The sequence below is a fragment of the Cervus elaphus genome, chromosome 33 (genome assembly GCF_910594005.1).
Source record: "Cervus elaphus chromosome 33, mCerEla1.1, whole genome shotgun sequence".
In the NCBI taxonomy this organism is placed as follows: Eukaryota; Metazoa; Chordata; class Mammalia; order Artiodactyla; family Cervidae; genus Cervus; species Cervus elaphus.
Window position 1 is genome coordinate 55,959,197 of NC_057847.1, and position 23,467 is coordinate 55,982,663.

Consider the following 23,467-nt stretch of genomic DNA (forward strand, 5'->3'; position numbering starts at 1 on the left):
ACAGCTCTTTGCATCAGGTAGCCAAAGTATTGGTGCTCCAGCTTCATCATCAGTCTTTCCAATGCCTGATTCCTTCCAACTGTTCTCACTAGACAAAGTCAAAGGGCCTTCAAGTGCATGTGATACTGAGTAGAGTCTCATAAAGAATTATCTCAATAATGAGGTCTTGTTAAAACTATGCTATTGTGGATCCACCTAGCATAGCAAACCTCAAAAGAATCCAGTTGTTTCCAACTAATTGGGTGCATGAAGAATATTTTAAAATATTTAAAGGCATACAAAAACCTTAGCACTCAATCACAACATTCACAATGCCTGGCTTCTAAAAAAACCACCATGGGTGCAAGAGGTCAGGCACATAAAGCATATAATTAGGAAAAAAATTAACCAATGTAAACAGAAAAATGATGAAAAATATCTAAATAATAGACAATTATATGAATAATAGATAAGGAAATTAGAACTGCAATTTAAATATATTATATATGTGCAAGAAGATAAAAGGAAGTATGACTATGAAAAAGGAGAGGTATGTATAATATAAAAATAGTTAAAATGAACTTCTAGATATTAAAGTAAATGTCTCAAATGAGAGATACACTGCAAAAGATTAAAAGTATATTACACGCCACAAAGAAGAGATTAGTTAAATTGAAGATATATCAAATGAAACGGTGTCAGGTGAAACACAGGTAGAAAATATAATTTGTAGAGGTTTCATACTAATGTAAGATATCAGTAATAGGGATATTGAATGTGGGATATGATCTTTACAACTTTTCTATGAATTTAAAACTATTCTCAACTATGAAGTTTATTTTTTTAAAAAAATGAATGGAGGATCAGTGAACTGAGCAACAATAGCAAGCAGTCTGTAATTATGTAACTGGAGTCTAGAGAAGGAGAGAGATGTCAGAGAAGGGAAAAAAATATTTGAAGAAGTAATGATCAAAATCTTTCCAGATTTGATGAAGCCATACACCTACAAATTAAAGAAGTTCCTCAAAGCTCAAGTGAAGAAACACAAAGAAAACCCCTCCAAACGGCATCATAATCAAATTGCTTAGACTTTGGTCCATGTGAGACGAATGTCTATAATATTCTCTACATCCATTAATAAACTGATTTCCTCTCCAGACGCACATTTTGTTATAGTACCTCTTGTTGCTGTCTAGCAGTTCTGCACATAGAATTTTCCAAAAAATTCTTACGAATACAGCCTAATTCTTCATTAAATGGATTTCCTGCTCTTATACAACCCAGAACCAGTTACTTGTTTATAAACATTCTGTTCAAATGTGACACTTGAAAGTCTTCCTAAGTTGAATAATCTATACACCAACACAAACTTGCATGCACATACATTTCAGCAGCCTTGAGAATGAGGGTAACATAGTGGACATGTCTCATTGATATTATGGTTTTGACAAACTTGACTTCATATAACTGTAGCAATAGTAACACTATATTACATTTATTATTGAGTTAATATTACTCTATAATGTTATAAGTTTCATGTTCAGTTCAGTTCAGCCGCTCAGTCGTGTCTGACTCTTTGCGACCCCGTGAACTGCAGCACGCCAGGCCTCCCTGTCCATCACCAACTCCTGGAATTCACCCAAACCCATGTCCATTGTGTCGGTGACGCCATCCAACCATCTCATCCTCTGTCATCTCCTTCTCCTCTTGCCCCCAATCCCTCCCAGCATCAGGGTCTTTTCAAATGAGTCAGCTCTCCGCATCAGGTGGCCAAAGTATTGGAGTTTCAGCTTCAACATCAGTCCTTCCAATGAATATTCAGGACTGATCTCCTTTAGGATGGACTGGTTGGATTTCCTTGCAGCCAAAGGGATTCTCAAGAGTCTTCTCCAACACCACAGTTCAAAAGCATCAATTCTTTGGTGCTCAGCTTTCTTATAGTCCAACTCTCACATCCATACTTGACCATTGGAAAAACCACAGCCTTAACTAGACGGACCTTTGTCAGCAAAGTAATGTCTCTGCTTTTTAATATGCCGTCTAGGTTGGTCATAACTTTCTTCCAAAGAGCAAGCATCTGTTAATTTCATGGCTGCAATCACCATCTGCAGTGATTTTGGAGCCCAGAAAAATAAAGTCAGCCACTGTTTCCACTGTCTCCCCACCTATTTGCCATGAGGTGACGGGACCAGATGCCACGATCTTAGTTTTCTGAATGTTGAGCTTGAAGCCACTTTTTCACTCTCCTCTTTCACTTTCATGTGCACAACTTTATATTTCAATTTCTGTACATCCACTAAAAATTTATTTTCCACCTGTCACCATACAATTCATCCCCTTTAGCCATTTTACCCTCCTCATGCCCCTCCTCTTTGATAACCACTACTCTGTTATCTGTACCTATGTGTTAGTTTTTGTCTGGTTTGGTTTATTTTGTTTTTGTTTGTTAATTTTTTATATTGCACATATGAGTCAAGTCATACAGTGCTCATCTTTCTCCATCTGACTTATTTCACTTAGCCCTCAGGGTTCATCCATGTTGTCCCAAATGACAAGGCTTCATTTTTATGTCTGAAAGTATTTCATGTGTGTGTGTTTAAATACCACAACTTCTTTAGTTGTTCATTTGTTGCTGGGCACTTAGGTTGTTTTCATGTCTTGGCTCTTGTAAATAATCCTGTGATAACCATGAGAATGCATAGATCTATCTTTTCAGATTAGAAACATTGCATATTTTAAAACAAATATTATTCACCTGGCCAGGTCTAGGACTGGGGTGAGACAAACAATTTGTCTTAGCACAAAATTTAAGGAGGAATTCAACATCTCAGAATAAGACAAATATGCTTTATTGCATAATTAAAAAAAAATAAAAACTAACGTAAAAATCAACGTCACATTTCAAAAAATGAAATAAAAACAGAAAAAATATTGTTGATTTTAGTTTTCTTTTTCTCCAGCCCCCAATTTGTCTCAGAATGATGTTTTTACTTGTTATGGTTAAGATTTAGCAACAGAATCTTAAATCTGGTTAAGATTTAACAACAAAAATATCTTGCCAATAGACATCAGTTGAAAGTCAATTTTAAATGTATACTTGTTATTTCAGGTGGGGGGAAATTGCCACATCCTTTGACAGACCCTCCTTGTAGCATCAAGGTAGAAAAGAAATTCCATATCAGAATCAATATTCACAGAAAGATCATAGTTGTATATTCTATGTAAAGATAAAATGATATTTCTTTAAGGAAATCAATTCTCTCTGGCTCTTAATTTTCTAATCATATAAATAGTAAAACAGTACTCTGTAAAAACATCAATGACAACAGTGAAAACCACACACACACAAACTACTCTTTATTTACTAAAGAAGTTTACTGCAAAATAAAGAGAAAAATATTTGTTGCCTTACTTTTATTAACATCAAATATGAATGTTCTTAATTTCAAAGTTAAGCTGGATTTTCCAAGAAAAAAGTTCTGGCCAATCGAATCAGAGTTGAATTGATTTTGAACAAACACCACGGGAATTTTGTAGTAAACTCAAATAGCACAAGTTAAGCTCAGTTTGATCATGTTACTGCCTAATGATGATTTTTATATGCCACCTTATAGTCTACAAAATGTTTTCCATCCACCACCTTTGAGTCTTTTAGCTCAGTTACAAAAGCTGATATAAAGAATGCAAGCATTGATGCTCCATGAATAAAACGGAGACCTAAAGTAGACTTGTTCAATTTCACATAGTGAGTAAAAATTGGAGGAAGTTCTTGAAGTTACCTAGCCCCAAATCCAATAATTTTCCTATTTATTGTAATAGCTTTCTTTCCATTACACTATCATATGCAGAGTGGGAAGAACATCCAATTACACTTTAATTTTCTAACTTCAGTTCAGTCGCTCAGTCGTGTCCCACTCTTTGCGACCACATGAACCGCAGCACGCTAGACCTTCCTGTCCATCACCAACTCCTGAAGTTCACCCAAACTCATGTCCATTGAGTCACTAATGCCATCCAACCATCTCATCTTCTGTCGTCCCCTTCTCCTCCTGTCCTCAATCTTCCCCAGCATCAGGGTCTTTTCCAATGAGTCAGCTCTTCGCATCAGGTGGCCAAAGTATTGGAGTTTCAGCTTTAACATCAGTCCTTCCAATGAACACCCAGGACTGATCTGCTTTAGGATGGACTGGTTGGATCTCCTTGCGGTCCAAGGGACTCTCAAGAGTCTTCTCCAACACCACAGTTCAAAAGTATCAATTCTTCAGTTGCCAGCTTTTTTTTGTTTGTTTCTTTTGCCAGCTTTCTTTATAGTCCAACTCTCACATCCATATATGACCACTGGAAAAACAGTAGCCTTGATTAGATGGACCTTTGTTGACAAAGTAATATCAACATTTTAAAATATGCTGTCTAGCTTGGTCATAACTTTCCTTCCAAGGAGTAAGTGTCTTTTAATTTCAAGGCTGCAATCACCATCTGCAGTGATTTTGGAGCCCAAAAAAATAAAATCAGCCACTGTTTCCACTGTTTCCCCATCTATTTGCCATGAAGTGATGGGACTGGATGCCATGATCTTAGTTTTCTGAATGTTGAGCTTTAAGCCAACTTTTCCCTCTCTTCTTTCAGTTTCATCAAAAGTCTTTTTAGCTCTTCTTCACTTTCTGCCATAAGGGTGGTGTCATCTGCATATCTGAGATTATTGATATTTTTCCCGGCCATATTGATTCCAGTTTGTACTTCCTCCAGCCCAGCATTTCTCATGATGTACTTATTCTTCATAAAAGTTAAATAAGCAGGGTGACATTATACAGCCTTGACATACTCCTTTTCCTATTTGGAACCAGTCTGTTATTCCATGTCCAGCTCTAACTATTGCTTCCTGACCTGCATACAGGTTTCTCAAGAGGCAGGTTAGGTGGTCTGGTATTCCCATCTCTTTCAGAATTTTCCAAATATGTGCTGGCAAAGACTTGCATTTATTGTTTTAACTTTTATTCTTTAGTTTATTATTTTAAACAGTCTCAAAGTTATAGAAAAATTGCAAGTATAGCACAGGTGAATTATTTTCTATTTATCAATTGAAAGAGTTTTTTTTACATGAGACCCCATAGCACCCCCTTCCAACTCTTTAGTGTGTAGTTTTTTTTTTTTTTTTTGCCTTTTAAGTTATCAGCTTTATTATTTTTTTCATTTATTTTTATTAGTTGGAGGCTAATTACTTTACAATATTGTAGTGGGTTTTGTCATACATTGACATGAATCAGCCATGGATTTACATGTATTCCGCATCCCGATCCCGCCTCCCACCTCCCTCTCTACCGGATCCCTCTGGGTTTTGTTTTTTTTTTTTTTGTCTGTTTGTTTTTTTTACAGAGTACGATACTATCATTGAAACTGGCAAATTAACATTGACATATTACTATCATTTACTCATCAAAGTTGAATTCAAACTTCCATCTAAGTTTTACCAACTGTTTCAGAAATGTTCGTAATGGCAAAAAATTCAATTTGGAATCCTGCATGCATTGAATCTTTTAGTCCCCTTCATTAGGAAACCACTTTCAGTCTACCCTTGGCTTTTGTAGCATTGAATATTCAAAGACATAGGGCAGATAGTTCATAGAATGTCCCTCAATTTGAGTTTCTCTGATGTTTACTCAGATTCAGGTTGTGCATTTTAGGAATATCACAAAAGTAATATTGGGTTCTTAGTGCCTCTTATTAGATTGCCCAAGATTTCAATTTGTCCTGTGCTAACTTTGGTCAGTTGATGAAAGTGATGTCTACCACCATGCTTCTCCACCATCCAGATATTCAATGTATTCATTTATTTTTATATATCACTGTGAACCATGGCTTTCTGTTTTGCTGTCATCCATTAGCATCATTATTTATTTTGAGGCTCAGTAATCTCAGATTTGGCTAGTAGGAACCCTCTGTGTTTTTTTGGCATGCCCTTTAATCATTTGAGCCTTTTACTGTTTTCTCGTATAAGATGACGTTCTAAACTCATACCTTTTCCTGCCTTACCTCTAGATCAGACCTTTCTCCAAGGAGTCCTAGCTCATCTAGGAGGGACTAGAATTAAGAAACCAAGATCCAAGTTTAAGTTGTGTTTACTATTATTGGGATGTCCCTGCTTCCAGTCTATCTCAATAGAAAAAGTTAGAAAACATACATATAAGCACATATTTGCACCACTATTTATTTTTATATTTTTTTATATTGAAAACTAAGAGTTCATACAAACATCTTTAATTTCAATATGCCATAGACTTCACATTAATTTCTTCCCTTTCTATATTTGTAATTTTCTTTTCTAATGGTCAGCAACTGAGTTCCCATTATCCCAGCTAACTTATTTATGTGATCAATCTCCCTCAGTGTAACTGTACTCCCAAAACTGCTACCATCCTCTTCATGCACAAGTGACTTTCCTGTCCCACTTGGACTCCAGTACTGCTTTATTACTCCTCATTATATACGAATGTCCTCCTCTTTCCGCCTTTGTTCCAGCTCCCTGAGTAAGATTGCCCACAGTGTGGAAACGCTCACTCCAGCCTCCTCAGCCCACCTAGAGCCCATTACTTCCTGGTGAAATGGTCTTCCTGTTGGTGGTACTCTCACCTGGCTAGAGTAATAACACCCTTGCTAAATAGTCATCTCATATAGATGCTCTCTTCAACCTACTTGGGCTCACGCAGCCAGTGAAGAGATAACCCTCTGGACACATCTTCCTCCATTGTTCATGATCTCTTTGTCTATGCCATGTTCTTCCTCTACATATACACCAGAACCGCCCCCCGAGACTACTCCAACCTGACACTGCTTTGGGTTAGCTGCTTTCTCACCTTCCTTGGGTTCTAACACCCCATGCGACACCACCTTGCATCCCATTGCCTTATGTATTTCTTCCTCATTTTGCTGAGCCCTGAAGACCTGTGCACACCCTCCACAACCCTCCGGGAGTTCAAAACCCCACACAGTCTACTCTCTATGCACAACATGAATTTCCTTCTTACCTCCTTTTATAATAAGTCATGTAACTAGCTGTAGTCCCATGTGGATACCCTCTTTACCATGTTTTGGTTCTGACAGTCCACATCAAACTGCTCCCTCAGTGGAAATCCCTCTGAGGGCTCTGTTCTGATCATTCACTGGACTGCCTTCCCTTGGAATATCCTCTTACCCACAGTGATTCCAACATCCCATTCCGAGCATGGATACATCTGGCATGGATACTATTGTCCTCAGTCCCACTTCATACTGGTGGACTACATTTTTTCATGAAGAGAACAGGAAATGGAAGGGCAAGAAAAGTAAAGTGTGTTCTAAGCACTTCAGTTGTGTCCAACTCTTTGCAACCCCATGAACTGTAACCTGCCAGGCTTCTCTGTCCATGGGATTCTCCAGGCAAGAATATTGGAGTGGGTTGCCATGCCTTCCTCCAAAGGATCTTCCCAGCCCAGGGGTCAAACTTACGTGTCTTACATCTTCTGCAATGATAGGTGGGTTCTTTACCACTAGCTCCACATGGGAAGGCACTTTTCCTCACTTTTGCCTGATTTGTTTCTCAGTAGTTGTTTTTATTCACAAAACTGGTCCGCATTTTCTTTTATTCTAATCAGACATGATAGTCTCAGATTGTTTACGTGATAGTCACACTCAGTAAATTATGCAAATAAACTAAGTACAGAAATTGTATTCTATAATACATCAACAACATATGCACATATAGGGAAATATATCTCAAAAGATGCCTTTGAAAGAATACCTTTTATAACACCAAATTATTGGAAAACATTTTCTATGATGTTAGCTCATTTGATAGAATAATTTCCCATTAGCAGTAATTAATTAGAAAGTAATCAATTAGAACAGCTTTATGTTAATTGGACAAGATTATCTTTATTCTAAAATGTGAACAACAATAAAAAGAAAGATTTTTAGTTGTAGCATCAGTAGGGAATTATTTTGACAGCATGCCTTATAGGGAAAAAGTATGTTTGAAATGTGCTGGGCTGGCCTAGTTGTTCTTTCTCAGTGTTTTATATCACTTTTATTTTTAGACGTTTTCCTCACTGAATATGCTCCTGGCTTTTGGAATTTTTTATGTTGTGTAAATAAGTGCACACATGTGTTTTTACTTTAAGGAAAGTGAAAATATGTAAGACACGGATTTATGAGTGAAGACCTAAAATCTCACAGGTTGCAAAATCTAAAGTGTCTGTATGGTTTGTGGGACAGGATCACTGGGGATCATTTTTAGGGTGATTCATGTCAACTAAGTAGATCTCCTATTACTAAGTCACCCAGAACTAACACACCTAACCTGCTTTATAATCAAGTTGCTCACTGTCCTCCAGACAGTGTGCTTGAAAGGGAAAGAAGGTCTAACCGGTGGTGGGTATTTCAGTATCACTGCTACACAGATTCTATTCTTTCTTCCACAGCACCTTTGGATCAGGACAAAGAAATTGGGAAAACGGGAAGCCTTAACTCTACTCTATGGCAGTTGAAATGCTGTTTAGCTAAGGCTTCTAAATGAGATAAAGGGCACAAGCACTACTCTTTTTAAGACCAAACACAGAAAGTTACTTTGGCAGTGATGATGGCAAGAGTAATGCTAAGTATTCACATCTGCAGTGGCAGAAAGTGTGCCTAGATGTGGGGCCAGAGCTGCAAGTGTCATGCCAGTGTATGTGGTAGAACAGACTTGCAGCAGAGGTGGCACCTAAACAACTAAAAGTGGTATAAACCCAGTCTTGATGTTTGGACCTAAGCAGGAACCCCCAGAACCCATCTGTGGGTTCATCTCCATCCGTGAAAGATTTAGAAAGGGCTGGATGTGAAGATTTCAGTTAGTTAGTGACATATCAGAGAGTTTACACTTTATCAATATGCTCTTAGGATTATTGTATACTTGCCACTTGTGCCCCAATTTTATCTGACCTAATTTGTTTTGGCCTAAGAAATACAATTGATATATGGACATTTAGATTTACTCAAAACATCAGATTATTAATTTTTAAGTTTATTTTTAAATTGCTATGTATATGGTTTTCACATGTGATGGACTTCCTTTTGACATTTCAGAGGGATCAGCTTACTCTGATCCTAAATTTAACATTAGTTGTCTCCCACTATCTCTTCTTGTTTTGACAGCAACCTTGCCAGACTTCTCTAGATCTCAGCCATTCCTCTTGACTTTGATCTACTTTAAGATCTGTCAGCTCTAGTACATGTCTATCCCTTTTGGCCCATGCCTGGTAGTTTTCTTTACCATGCTTCCCTTAAGGGACAGAGGATTAGAAACTTATGATTCTGGTTTTGTTTCTTACTGTCAAATAAGGCTGAGTAAGCATTTTCTTATCTCCCCAGAAGTGTGACCCACCACTGTTTGGCAGTATAATAAAGAACTGTGAGTAAGATAAGCCTGCAATGAGGGATCATGGGAATGCTATAAATGTTACTGGAGAAGAGTGTTTTCCTTTCCAAAGCCGAGAGAAAAGCTTTTTAAGATGAGTTCCCAAAGGAAAGGGAGAGAGAATTTTGTTCTCCAGTGGCTGTCTTCTTAGGCCCTGCACTTGTCTTTCTGCTCCTGTACAATGCAGACAGAGAGACTTAGAGAGAGATGGCAGGGCTAAGAAAGAGGGAGCTGAGTAGGCCCTCTCTCCCTCACTGTTTGGCTGCTGAAGAGAAAGAAGGGAATCCATTAGGAAAAGGCTTTGAGATAGACTGATGCTGATGGGAGATGAATAGCCTTGGAGCAGGGCTAACCAGATCCTTATCTCTGACTTTAAGAAACTGGGCCATTGAACACCACTTTGGAAGAGATTCTTAATACCCAGTAAGGGAGGTTCCTAAGAAAACCAGCCTTTAGGTAACTATGACATAGAAAGTAAGAGTAGCCAGTTTCAGTTATTTAGGGAGACAGCAATAATCAACTCAACCAGATTGCCACTACTCCCAGTTAAGTCAAGGAACACTTGTGTTCCCTCTATTCCACCTTCCAACTAGAATAACTAGCACAAGAAAAGGAAGGGAGTGTGTAAATAGTGATACTGTCAGATCTTCCCTCTCCCTGGTCCTCCTTCAAAACACTTAAACCACAGGAGATTTTACCTAGCATGGTGGGAGAGAGGAAAAAAGTTTGCAACTAGTTTAATGTGAAATTTTTTCAAAATAATGGAACAGCGTATTAAATATGGAAATAAAACTCTTCCAGTTACTGAGAAATGGCTATAAATTTACTGACAATTTCAAAATATTGAGACATTACTGCATAGCAGTGTTTGCATAAATGAAATTGTTACATGTTGATATTTTCGGCAGTTGATATTTCTTCATAAACTCTCTGTATTAATTAAATGACACTCATTCACTTAGACTTTTTGAATTCCAGAGTTGAGAGCATGGCTTTAAATTTAGACAGCCAAAGTTATAAGCAATGGAAATCCATGAAGGATAGCAACGAGCTGACAGGGTGGAATTTTTTTTTTCTCTTCTGCTTTCAATCAATAGAGAAGAAAAAGGGCTCCACTGCATGAATTTGAAGGTCAATGTTGTATGGTAAAAAGCCTTAGCTGAACTTAGGACAGAAAGAGAACATTGAAGGAAGACCTGTCTGAGGCAATAGATGATAGGAAATGACATTAAATGGACAGACCTGTATAAGATAGGTCACAGACAAAGAAAGGATGGGTATGACAAGCCTAAAGCCAAATGCCAAAGCAGAACATGTTTTAGAATTAAGAAAATTAGAGACACAAGGCTTTGGAGACCCATGAGACAATCACTTTGAAGTATTGCTGAAGCGTGTGTTAACTTCAATGAACAGATATCAGTGAGTGTCGAATTCACTAATTAGTCCAACAACTGAAGTGATCATGATGCAATAAAACCCTGGCCTTGCATTGTTTCTAACCTAGAGGAAGATTCTAATGTTTCCTCTCTCCAAATTCCTGCCAATAAAAATATCTTATCAACTTGTATGTTACTAAAGTATTTCTGAGTCTTTCAGTGTAGTTTATTTTAACACAATTTCATTCCAAATTGCTTTTTCATCTCTTTAACAGTTAAGTATTATCAAAATCCTTGTTACTGAAGCCATGGTTTTTACAAGTAGACAATCTAGAAAGAGTCAAGGCTAAGACTTAGAAAACTATAGCTGGATGTGGAGCCTACCTGATTTTGTCTGTTGTGGATCACAGAAAACTATCTGCCACAATTTGGCAGAGTTGGTCTAGCCTAGGTTGAGAAGTACAAGCATTCCACAGACATTCATTAACTTGATTATTCAGTATGGGCTATAAATTGATAATCACATCTGCCCAGAGAGCATGGCAACTATCTCCCTTTGGTACACCTTTCAGCGAGATTGTGATTTCTGTTCCACAAAGTATGTGATGAGAGCTCTAACTGGGGAGGAAATGTAAGGGTTTGTTTCTGTAAAGCTTTGGTTAGGCTGCCTTTTCTCTCTGAAAATGCCCATTGTATTATATCTCATATTTTTTGTAGAATTTTATTTATTTATTTATTTTGATTTGTGACTGTGCTGGGTCTGCATGGACTTTTCTCTAGTTGTGATGAGCTGGGGCTACTCTTCCTTGCGGTGTGTGGGCTTCTCATTGCCGTGGCCTCTCTTGTTGTGGAGCATGTGAACTCAGTAGTTGTGGTTCCCAGGCTCTGGAGCACAGCCTCAGTAGTTGTGGTGCATGGGCTTAGTTGCTCCTTGGCATACGGGATCTTGCTAACCCAGCGATCAAACCAGTGTCTTCTGCATTGGCAGTGGATTCTTTACTACTGAGCTCAGGGAAGTCCCTGTTTCTCTTTTGATTCCCATACTGTTCTGTGCTGGCATGTAGGAGCCTTACTTGAAGGCTACTTGAAGATAACTTTTGATTCTTACATTTACATTTGTTCAAACTAATATCACTTTAAGTATAGAAGTTTTGCATTTTATGACAAACTTCAAAATCTTAGTTGACTGCAGTACTTTTACTGGGAACAGCTGTGGGCACTGTCCTTTCTCTTTAATTTAGATATACACGCTCTCTGTACTCTGCTACGTACTTTCATCCTGCCACAATCATCATAAGCCCTCTTTGACAGACTCACTTGCAACCTAAAGTTCTGTGCTGAAAACAGATTCTCCAAAGAATATGTGCATTACTTTCTTTACATAGGTGCTCAGATCGCTTTTTCAGAATGGAGACATTCATTCCTCCAGTAGTCATGAATATTGGCTGCAGGTTGTTCATTATTGGTTCACTTTGGAAATTACCTTCAGCCTAAGGAAGCTGCCTTTCCCTAGGTCATGCATATTATTGAAGTCGCTTTGCATTGGTGCATGCAGTCTGGAAGGCCTGAAACCATTACTTTAAATGGTTTGGGTTGGGGTAATTCCAACCCAATCCGTAGATGAGTGTGGGACTGGCTGAGACCTATTTGCATCTGCATCACATTCAGCTTATCCTTCTCTCCAGTCAGATGGTGTCCCAGTACATCCTCCCTATTGTGGCTCTTGTGTGCAAAATCCTATCATAGATATTTCTAAGGATTCTGACCTAAGTCAGTGGGTGCCAAGAGTGATTGTAAAGAGTGGACCTGTAAAATGAGTTCCAGTGGATTACTTGCTGGTTGGCTGGTATTGTGACTCCTATTACTGATAGTAGTGAAGTCGCTCAGTCGTATCCAACTCTTTGCGACCCCGTGGACTGTAGCCCACCAGGCTCCTCCGTCCATGGGATTCTCCAGGCAAGAATACTGGAGTGGGTTGCCAATTACTGATAGTAAGTGGCATACTAATAAGCCCTGGTATGCTACAACAGTCCAATTGTTAAATTTTTTCCCAGTCATAAACAAGTGGAAAGTACACATTCTTTCCATTGGACCATATAATGTCTCAGGCATTTAAAAAGTAAACAAGAAGTAGATAATGTATGGGATTAGATGACTTGCTGAATTGAATCAATGTTTTGGAAAAAGGCATATATAGATGTGGTTGATCATTGTTTTAAGGCTACCTATGAAAGTTATAGGGCTTCTCAGGTGGCTCAGTGGTAAAGAATCTGCCTGCCAACACACAAGTTGCAAGAGACACGGGTTCAATCCCTGGGTTGGGAAGATCCTGTGGAGAAGGAAACAGCAACCCACTCTAGTCTTCTTGCCTGAGAAATCCCATGGAAAGAGAAGCCCACAGCCTGCAATCCATGGGGACCATGGGACGTGACCTAGCAACTAAACCACCAATCACCACATGAAAGTCACAATGCCTCCTTGGAAACATATTAAAAAACTAATTTTCTAGTACTACGGAGCAGAGAAAAGGTGAAGAACAGGCTCAGAATTAGAGGAACTCCAACAAGTAATCTATGATATGATCTGGGCTTTGGTAGGGAAAGAATAGAACTCCATGATTAAAGATGCTGCTATCTGGGTCAGTGGTTTCTAGAACTTTGACACCAGAGATCATTTAAACTCTTTGGGTATTCAGAAGTGTTCCACTCTCTGTTTGTTTGAAGACAAGCATTTTATCCATGCATAATGATGATGCAGTTACCTCTGCTTGCGATACAACACACGTCTTTCTTAGGCATTGCTCTCCTTTCTGCTCCTTGCCAGAAGACTCTTAACTAGGGTCAAATTACAGTATAAGTTGGCTGGGGAAGTTTCTGCTAAAGGAGAAAAATGAATAGTGCCAAAGAAACTGCAGAACCTAGCCAAGATTACAGTCAGGAACCTGGAAAGTACATGTGAAATTGAATGTGAGGGTACTGGATCCAGAAGGGCAGAATAGAGTTATTTTAGAGAGAGTTTCTTCATATGGGAACACTTCCCTGTAACATAGAATTTAATGCTGTGGGAAGGACACTCAGAGGTGGTCCTAATATACTATATGCCGGCTTGTGAAATGTTGGGAAAAGTGTTTTCCTTCACTAAGTAAAGAGAAATGCAGAGATTCCCTGGCAAGCATCAGGGAAAGGTAAAATGCTCACAAACATGGGCAATTAGAGTGCATATAGTACATAAATCTTCAAAACCTTATGGGAACCCTGAGTACAATTCACTTAGCCAAGTGCTAAGGAATATGTGAGTGAGGAGTGCACCGGCATTGTAAATATCTGTGATGGCTATCCTCTGTAGGCTAGGAATGATTTTAAAATATGATGGTATCTGATTGAAAGGAAGGTGATAGAATGACAAATGAATAGAGACCAGGTGGCTGAGTTTTAATTGTCAGGAGAAGCATGACTGAAGTTATTGGAATATATGTCAAAGTCAGAGTATAACAGAAGCCAGGGACTAGGCCAACCATCTCTACAGTGATTGTTCATAAAACACAGTGTTCTGCAGAATAAGTTATGTGGGCAGTCAACAATCACATTGCTTGTTTTATAAAATGAAATAAAAAACAGTATCCGTGGTAGTTCAACTTGAGTCAGTTTATAGATCCCAAACCCACAAACTGAATGGGAAGCTGGGTCTCCAACACCCTGTAACATCATAAGAAACATGTAATGATTCCCCCACTTTTGCCCCCAAAGAATCTGTAAATATTTACTCAGTAACCATGCCCTGGCAGTAGATGCTAGTGATATAATAAATGGAGATAATCCATAATAAACAAACCTGGTTTATTTTACTCTGGTTCCACTTGTTCCAACAGATGCATCTGTTAGTCATTTTCCAAGTCCTCCCATATATAATTAAAATACACATCCTACTTGTTAATTAGGGCTTCCCAGGTGGTGCTAGTAGTAAAGAACCCTTCTCCCAATGCAGATTAGATGGAAGAGACGCTGGTTCGATCTCTGGGTTGGGAAGACCCACTGGAGGAGGGCATGGCAACCCACTCCAGTATTCTTGCCTGGAGAATGCCATGGCCAGAGGAGCCTGGAGGGCTACAGTCCATGGGGTCACAGAGTCGGACGCTACTGAAGCGACTTAGCACAAGCACACAGCACACTTGTTAGTTGGCCTGTACTTGTTGCATGAAACAAATTATCCCAACATTTAGTGCCTAAAATAAGCATTTTATTTTTCTATGTTTTTGGACAGGAATTCAGGAAGAGCTCAGTTTTGCAGTTCTTGGTTAGGACTTCTCATGCTGGTGTAGTTAGATGTTGGCTGAGGCTGCAGTCATCTGAAAGCTGAGCTGGATTAGATATCCATGCTGCTTCACTTGCCTGGATAGCAGTTGATTTCTTACTCTTGACTAAGAGCTTAGCGGAAGTTGTCATCTAGAGTAGTGCACTCCAGAGCTCTAGCCTGGTATTCTCAGGCTATTTGGACTTTTTGCATGGTAGATGGTTTCTCCCAGAGCAAGCATCCCATGGGAGGCAGGTACACACTGCCTATTTTGTTTTATTTTTCCCTGACCTAGCCCTGAAAGACCTATAATATCACTTATACTGTCCTCTCTTGGTCAAATAGTCACAAACTATTAAGATTTAAAAGAAAGAGAATGAGAAGAGTGTGAAAGAATTTTGAAACCCTTATTAAAATTGCCACATGCTCCCATAGATTCCTGTGGGGTAAGAGTTGTAGTGGGAAAGGCCAAAGGAAGTTCCCGGAACTGTTCCTTCACAACTACAACTTCGTCACTGTAGTAAATCAAAACCTAGAGCCACGTACTGGGGGGAATGGCATAGACCAGTGTCACCCTGGGAGTCTTAAAGAATGCAGGAGTTATAGTCTCTACTACATTCTCATTTAATTTACTAGTATAGCCCCTATAAAAGCCAGATGGATATTGAGGTTTGACAATGGATCATCAACAGCTTACCTGAAGGATAACTCCAATTGCGTTTTGTGGTTTAAGAGGTTAGAGCACATTAGCATAACTCTAAGTATATGATATACAGTCATTATCTGAAGAAAACAGTGTTTTTCATTCCTATCAGGGAGATGAGTCAGAAGCAGTCAGCATTCACATAGAATGACCAGGAGTATATATTGATGATCATGCCGTAAGGTATGTTAACTCTTCCAGAGAAGCCAGAATTCGATGGCTCTTCTGTAGAATATTACTGCCTGGTTGGCATTATGTTAGTTGGACATGATAAGTGAGAAGTAGCGTGTTAACAACTTTGGTAAACATCAGGTAGTCAAGATAGGTGTTTAAAATCTAGAAGACTTGGGGGTTACCCATATTAATGCTGTGCACTGGAATATGCCAAAATATAACCATGATTAATGAAGAATGAATTGTTGCAACTCTTATGTCCCATCACTAAGAAAGAAGTATGGCCTTTGTCTGGCTTCTGATGTTAGGGAGACAGCATATTTCACTCTTGAGAACAGAAGCCAGGTTTGGATAAGGGGCTTTGCATGAAAAGATTTTGTAGCAGCCTTCTGTTTTTGTAAATAAAGTTTTACTGGAACATAGCAGTGCCTGTATGTTTACATATTTTCTACAGCTGCTTTCACCCTGCCCTAGCAGGGTTGAGTACTGGCCATCCTAGCTTTGTATGGTGCTCATGTGCACACATTTTAACTAAACCAGTTTAGTTAGATAACACCAATCTTCCAAGAGCATGATTCAATCTTTAGTTGCCATGGTACATTAACTGTAATTACATAAAGCATAACTTTGCTTTTTGGTCTGTGAATCAATATATAAATAACAAATGCATACCACAGTTGTCAACCAACCAGCATCAACTCTCAGTCCAAACATAGACAGAAAATAGTATGCTGTGTTGCCTGCCTGTTTCCTAAGGATAAATTCAAGTGATAGTTTACAAAATGGATGATTGAAAGAGAGGTTTGTTACATGTGTGGCTAACTCTTGGAGATATTTTATGACTTTGAAAGAGCAAGGGATGAATTGTTGGAAGCTGATACAAACTGACAAAAGGTCAATTTTCATTCCAATCCCAAAGAAAGGCAATGCCAAAGAATGCTCAAGCTACTGTACAATTGCACTCATCTCACACGCTAGTAAAGTAATGCTCAAAATTCTCCAAGCCAGGCTTCAGCAATACGTGAACCGTGAACTTCCAGATGTTCAAGCTGGTTTTAGAAAAGGCAGAGGAACCAGAGATCAAATTACCAACATCCACTGGATCATTGAAAAAGCAAGAGAGTTCCAGAAAAACATCAATTTCTGCTTTATTGACTATGCCAAAGCCTTTGACTGTGTGGATCACAATAAACTGTGGAAAATTCTGCAGGAGATGGGAATACCAGACCACCTGACCTGCCTCTTGAGAAATCTGTATGCAGGTCAGGAAGGAACAGCTAGAACTGGACAAGGAACAACAGACTGGTTCCAAATAGGAAAAGGAGTACGTCAAGGCTGTATATTGCCACCCTGCTTATTTAACTTATATGCAGAGTACATCATGAGAAACGCTGGACTGGAGGAAGCACAAGCTGGAATCAAGATTGCAGGGAGAAATATCAATAACCTCAATATGCAGATGACACCACCCTTATGGCAAAAAGTGAAGAAGAACTAAAGAGTCTCTTGATGAAAATGAAAGAGGAGAGTGAAAAAATTGGCTTAAAACTCAACATTCAGAAAACTAAGATCATGGCATCTGGTTCCATCACTTCATGGCAAATAGCTGGGGAAACAGTGGCTGACTTTATGTTTTTGGGCTCAAAAATCACTGCAGATGGTGATTGCAGCCATGAAATTAAAAGATGCTTCTTACTCCTTGGAAGGAAAGTTATGACCAACCTAGACAGTATATTTAAAAGCAGAGACATTACTTTGTCAATAAAGGTCTGTCTAGTCAAGTTTATGGTTTTTCCAGTGGTCACGTATGGATGTGAGAGTTGGACTATAAAGAAAGCTGAGTGCCGAAGAATCGATGCTTTTGAACTGTGTTTTTGGAGAAGACTCTTGCGAGTCCCTTGGACTACAAGGAGATCCAACCAGTCCATCCGAAAGGAGATCAGTCCTCGGTGTTCATTGGAAGGACTGATGTTGAAGCTGAAACTCCAATACTTTGGCCACCTGATGTGAAGAGCTGACTCATCTGAAAAGACCCTGATGCTGGGAAAGATCAAAAGCAGGAGGAGAAGGGGATGACAGAGGATGAGATGGTTGGATGGCATTACCGACTCAATGGGCATGAGTCTGGGTAGACTCCAGCAGTTGGTGATGGACAGGGAGGCCTGGCATGCTGCAGTTCATGGGATCGCAAAGAGTCAGACATGGCTGAGTGACTGAACTGAACTGAACTGATACAAACTTAGAAAGAAGCATGGCAGTTCACCAAGGTACAGGAAGCTGTCCACTCTTCACAGTTAGTTATACAGCAACAAGAAGAAAGCAAGCATTGCTCAAACTACTCCCCCAAATTTTAATCAATCTATAATTTTCAGATAACTATAAATGCAGAGAGATCCCAGGCACCCTTCCCTCAAAGGTAGCATCTTCCCAAAGTACAATACACTATCATAATCAAGGTGGTTTTTTTAAGAAGAAATAGAGCATTTTAGAAGATCCCCTGGAGGAGGATCTTCTAGCTTGAGGCAAAATAATTAAAATTATTTAAATAATTGCCACTGAAGTGGCAACCCACTTCAGTATTCTTGCCTGGAGAATCCCGTGGACAGAGGAGCCTGGCAGACTACAGTCCTTAAAATCTCAAAGAGTCAGACACGACTGAAGCAACTTAGCAGTAGCAGCAGAACATTTTAATTTTCAATGCTTGAAATATCAGTGTACTAAAATGAATATTAGTTTTACTATTTTTTCATTTTCCTATACACTTAAATTTTACTATTATTGTTTTGACAAAAAATCTTTAGAGGCTACAAAACAATCACAATTTTACCCATTAATTATTAAGATTTCTTTCCATCATTTCAGCTTGCATGGTCATTTTTTCTGGTCTTTTTCTACCTATTGTGCAAATGAGGACTCCCTGTAGTTGTGACAGACTGTATGGCCCACAAAGCTTTAGGTTTTGCTATCAGGCTCTTCACAGGAACAGTCCTTAATGCCTGTCTACGGTATTAGTTGGCTCTTTATATATTATTAAAGAGTCACATGTAGCAGGTATATTGTGTTACAGAATCTTAATTATTTTTAATAGGACAACTTAACAGAATTGTTGAGAAAGTCACATCTTGAACATAGATAAGCAACTACAAACAACTTGAAGTTGAAGGTATTTCAAGCTGTAAAACTTCCCATCTTAGAGAATATTATAGCATTCATTAAGTTAGGGTGGGTTCTATTAATATTAGGTGGTTGAATGAATTCCATCTCTCCCCGCCCTATATATCTCAGTCAGAATATGTCTGGAATCATTTTGCTGTTGCTCTTCCCTTCATGTATTTACAAAAAAGAAAGTAAGTGATAAGAAGAACTGCACGGTTCTGAGATTTCAGGACAGCTCTTTTAAACTTACCTTTTTATGAATCTGTCTAGTTTAATAAAAGCAACTACATTTTACTTGTACAAATGTTCTGAGATGGAGAGCTTATGTTTTCTCTCTTTTGCTTACACATCTTGAACAAAGAAGTTCATTTCATGTGCTTAAATTAAGACATTGTGAGCAAATTTAAAATAAAAGAAAATTCGCAGAGGAGAATTTGTTGTTGTTGTTGTTTTGATTTTCAGGATAATTAACTATATATGGATTTATATTATTAGTTTAGAATTTTAAAGAATATCAGAAGTGACAATATTAAATAGTTTTACTAATTTAAAAAATGAAAGCTATAGAGTTGTGGAAGGACAGGGAGAGTTGTGTTCTGTCTGTCACCATCTGTGTGTTCCTTTCTGTCCATGATAACTTATTGTCATGAGAAGAATCTTGGTGTTGAGAAAAGCATGAGATAAAAAGTAATCACCCTAAAAAAGTGTTTTTCAGGCAATTATTCTTGAACAATATGAATACTGAAGATGATGAAGACAAAGGGAAGAGATTCTACCGATATACATTTCATACTCATAAAAGCCCTGCTGAGACTTTTACTTTCATTTATTTTCACCTTGCTGTGTGACTTTGGGCAATGTACTTAACACCTTTAATCAGCAGTTTCTCATCTGTAAAATGGAGGTAATAATGGTATTTACCTCAAATGTTATCTCGAGAACTTAAAGAAATATTGCTTGTGAAATGCGTAATATGAGGCTTGGCAAAAAATGTGCCCTGATATTTATTATAGTCTATGAATGAGCTCTGAGTTCAGCCAGCAGTCACTTAAAAAAGAAAAGAAAGGCTAAATATAATATGATGCTATAAGTATTGCAGAAGTCATTTGATGTACTAAGCAGTAAGAAACAACTTTACCTATTGACCGTAATCTGCTTCCTGAAGCAGCCAGGTGAATAATGCTCATCTTGTTCTTTTTGTCAGATTGGTGCCCCCATATCCTGATAATGCAAAAATATCAGAGACAGAGTAATAGGATAAAATTATAGATTGGGAAGCCAGTAAGATGTGCAAACACGGATGCAAGCCAAGGGCTATATAGCAGCTTTTGAAGCACGCAGTCTATCAAAGGAGAACCTGAAGGAAAAAAGTTCTTCTTTCCATGATCATCAGTCCTTAGAAATAAGAGTTTTTTCTTCATCCTCACGGTTGCATTGTTAGACCAGGAATGTGCGATTAGCAGTTGCTTCCCTCAATGTGCTCTTTAGCTTAAACACTAAATGTAGAAGGTTGAAAAGTAAACAGTAAAAATTAGCCACTCAAGCTCTGAGAATAATTAATTAGCCTAAAATGAGAGAAAATGTAAATAGTGTTAAAAAGGATTCTGCTAAATTATTTTGCCTCAAGCTAGAAGTATATTCTTTTGAATAATATTTTGTTAAAAAGTTTAAAAATTAGGAATTGTCTATTTTTTAAATATTTTGGAATAAGTCTCTATTTTATCAAATAAGAGCTGAAAGATGAGATGACGACATAATTGAACATAGAGTAAACTCTGATAGAGGAAATGTGAGCCGGATGATATAAAGTTATTTAAAGAGAACAAAATCACGGAGAAGAATTAATATTTACATTATAGTTAGGAAGGAAGAAATAAAAACTCTAAATATAAGACAATGTGAAGAAAAGAATCTGCCATGCTCCTCCATAAAGTTAAATAATAGGATAAAGACATTTCAATGATCAGAAAGTAAAAGGACTTCTATAAATCAATATTAAAAATACAGACATCCCAGAATTTATATAGGAAAAAAATTGAACGTGCAATTTACCAAAAAGATACACATATGAAAAGGTACTCAATATCATCATTCATCTTTTCTTAATTGTAATATGGGTACTGCAAAATTTGAAATTCCATATGTGGATTGCATTATAATTCTAAAGAACTACATTTGATGAAAATATTTAATGGGATTATAGATATGGTTTGTTTTAGTCTACTATTCTCTTCCTCCTCCCATTATCTGTATTTTTGATATCTGTTTCATATAAGTTGTAATCACTATAATACTTTGCTATTATTTTTTTAATAGAATTTCTACTTGTGTCTTTTTTTTTTTTTTTAAATCACTCCTCCCTCTTACCAGGTTGTTTTCCCTTCTTTTCTCGTTATCATATTGCACAAATTATCTTTCTGGATCTCTGTTTGAGCAATAAAATTTTAATTATAACTTACAATTTTAAAAAGTACTTCACCCATGCAATTTTGAATCTGCTTGTATTGATTAAATTTTATGCTAGTTATGGGTCGCATTTCCCTGTTTCCTTTTCTTGTGTGTGTGCTCAGTCACTTCAGTCCTATCCAACTCTTTGAGACCCCATGGACTATAGCCTGACAGGCTCCTCGGTCCATGGGATTGTCCAGGCAAGAATACTAGAGTGGGTTGCTATTCCCTCCCTCAAGGAATCTTCCTGACCCAGGATCCAACCCATGTCTCCTGTACCTCCTGTATTGCAGGTGGATCATCTACCCACTGAACCACCTGGAAAGCCCCTTCCTTTTCCTAGTATGTCTGGAAATTTGGATACTGGATGGTAAGAATCTTTTTGGATTCTTGGTAGTAGACTGTATTTCTTTAAATTGCATTTAACATTGTTTTGCAATATAGTTAAGCTACTTGCACTTTGTTTAATACTTTTGAGGTTTGTGTTGAAGCTTTGTTTGGTCAGTGCAGAGTAGTCTTTAATCTAGGGCTAATTGAGCTCAATTACTGAGATGATATTTTTGGAGAGCTCTATTAGATACCTTATTTTTGAAAATTTTTTACATTTTGACTAGTGGTAATATGAATTAATACTCCCAGCCATGTGTGAGCACTGGAAATTGTTCAGTTTCCTCTTTTCTGGTAGGTCTTTCCCTAACATTGTGTGTTTTTCTTTAACACATACTTTCATTAGTACCCAGCTTGAGAATTGGAGTCCTCTTCAAATCTCCTTACATTTCCCTCTGTTCAGCAACCTGTCTCCATTATTGTGCGGCAAATTATAGCCACTTGTGGCCTCCGTAAACTTTGATCTGTCTTCATGTTAGTGACCACCATATTCTTTGTAGGTTTTCTCTTCCTACACTACAGTCCTGAAATTGCCTCTGGGCACAAAGCCAGGGCAACCAGGGGGTTCACTTCATCTATTTCTCTTCACTGACGCACCACCGTCCTGCAATGGCAGTTGTCTGCTGCCTGAACAGTGTTTCTGATATCTTATCCAAATTTTCTGTTGTATGAGGCAAGGATATAAATTAGTAAATTTCATTCAGACCTTAAATGAAAATTTATAATTAATGTTTGATTGACTTGTTTCTATATTCAGCAGACTAATAGTAAAGTATACTAATAGTACTCTGATACCGTTTGTAAGAGGTTCAGAAATTCTTTTGACATAGACAATGCAGAAAAAATGTGCCCCAGAAAACTTTGTACACATTGAGGAGAGACCATGAAAAAAACAAGTTGAAAAATAGGTTGTTAAGTATTTAAATATTTGCATGGATAATTTATCAGCTTATTGCTTGGGAAAATTTTGGACTTGATATTAAGAAGTACTTTTGGGTAGTAGAGATTAAGAAATAACTCAAGTTACTGAGGTTAGTTATTCTAATATATATGCATGTGTGTGCATATATACATATATATGTATATATATATTTACCTCAGAAATCATTAAACTAAGGAAGAAACTTACTTCTATAAATGTTTTAAATAAAGTTCCCTAAAATAACAGGACTGAATAGGATAGCTGAATTTTTTGCAGTTTTGTATTTTCATAATGTGCTTCTCTCTCACTCATCAAAAAATGTTTAATCAGCTATTTTCTCTTTTCATTGATGAGCCCTCACTGTGCCTGGCTCACTAAATAATCCATATACACTTTAAGGATGACCAGTCATGGCCTACTCTTCTTCTTCAGGATTCCCTGCTCAATATGGTCTTCTTAATGAAAAAAATATATTTATCAAGGTATACAATGTGATATAAAATTGTAGTGGAAATGAATGTATTGCTTTATTGAAACTTGCTTTTCTGTTTACCCACATTCAGTAATGTTAATAAATACTGTTTTGCATCTTTTTCACCTTTTTA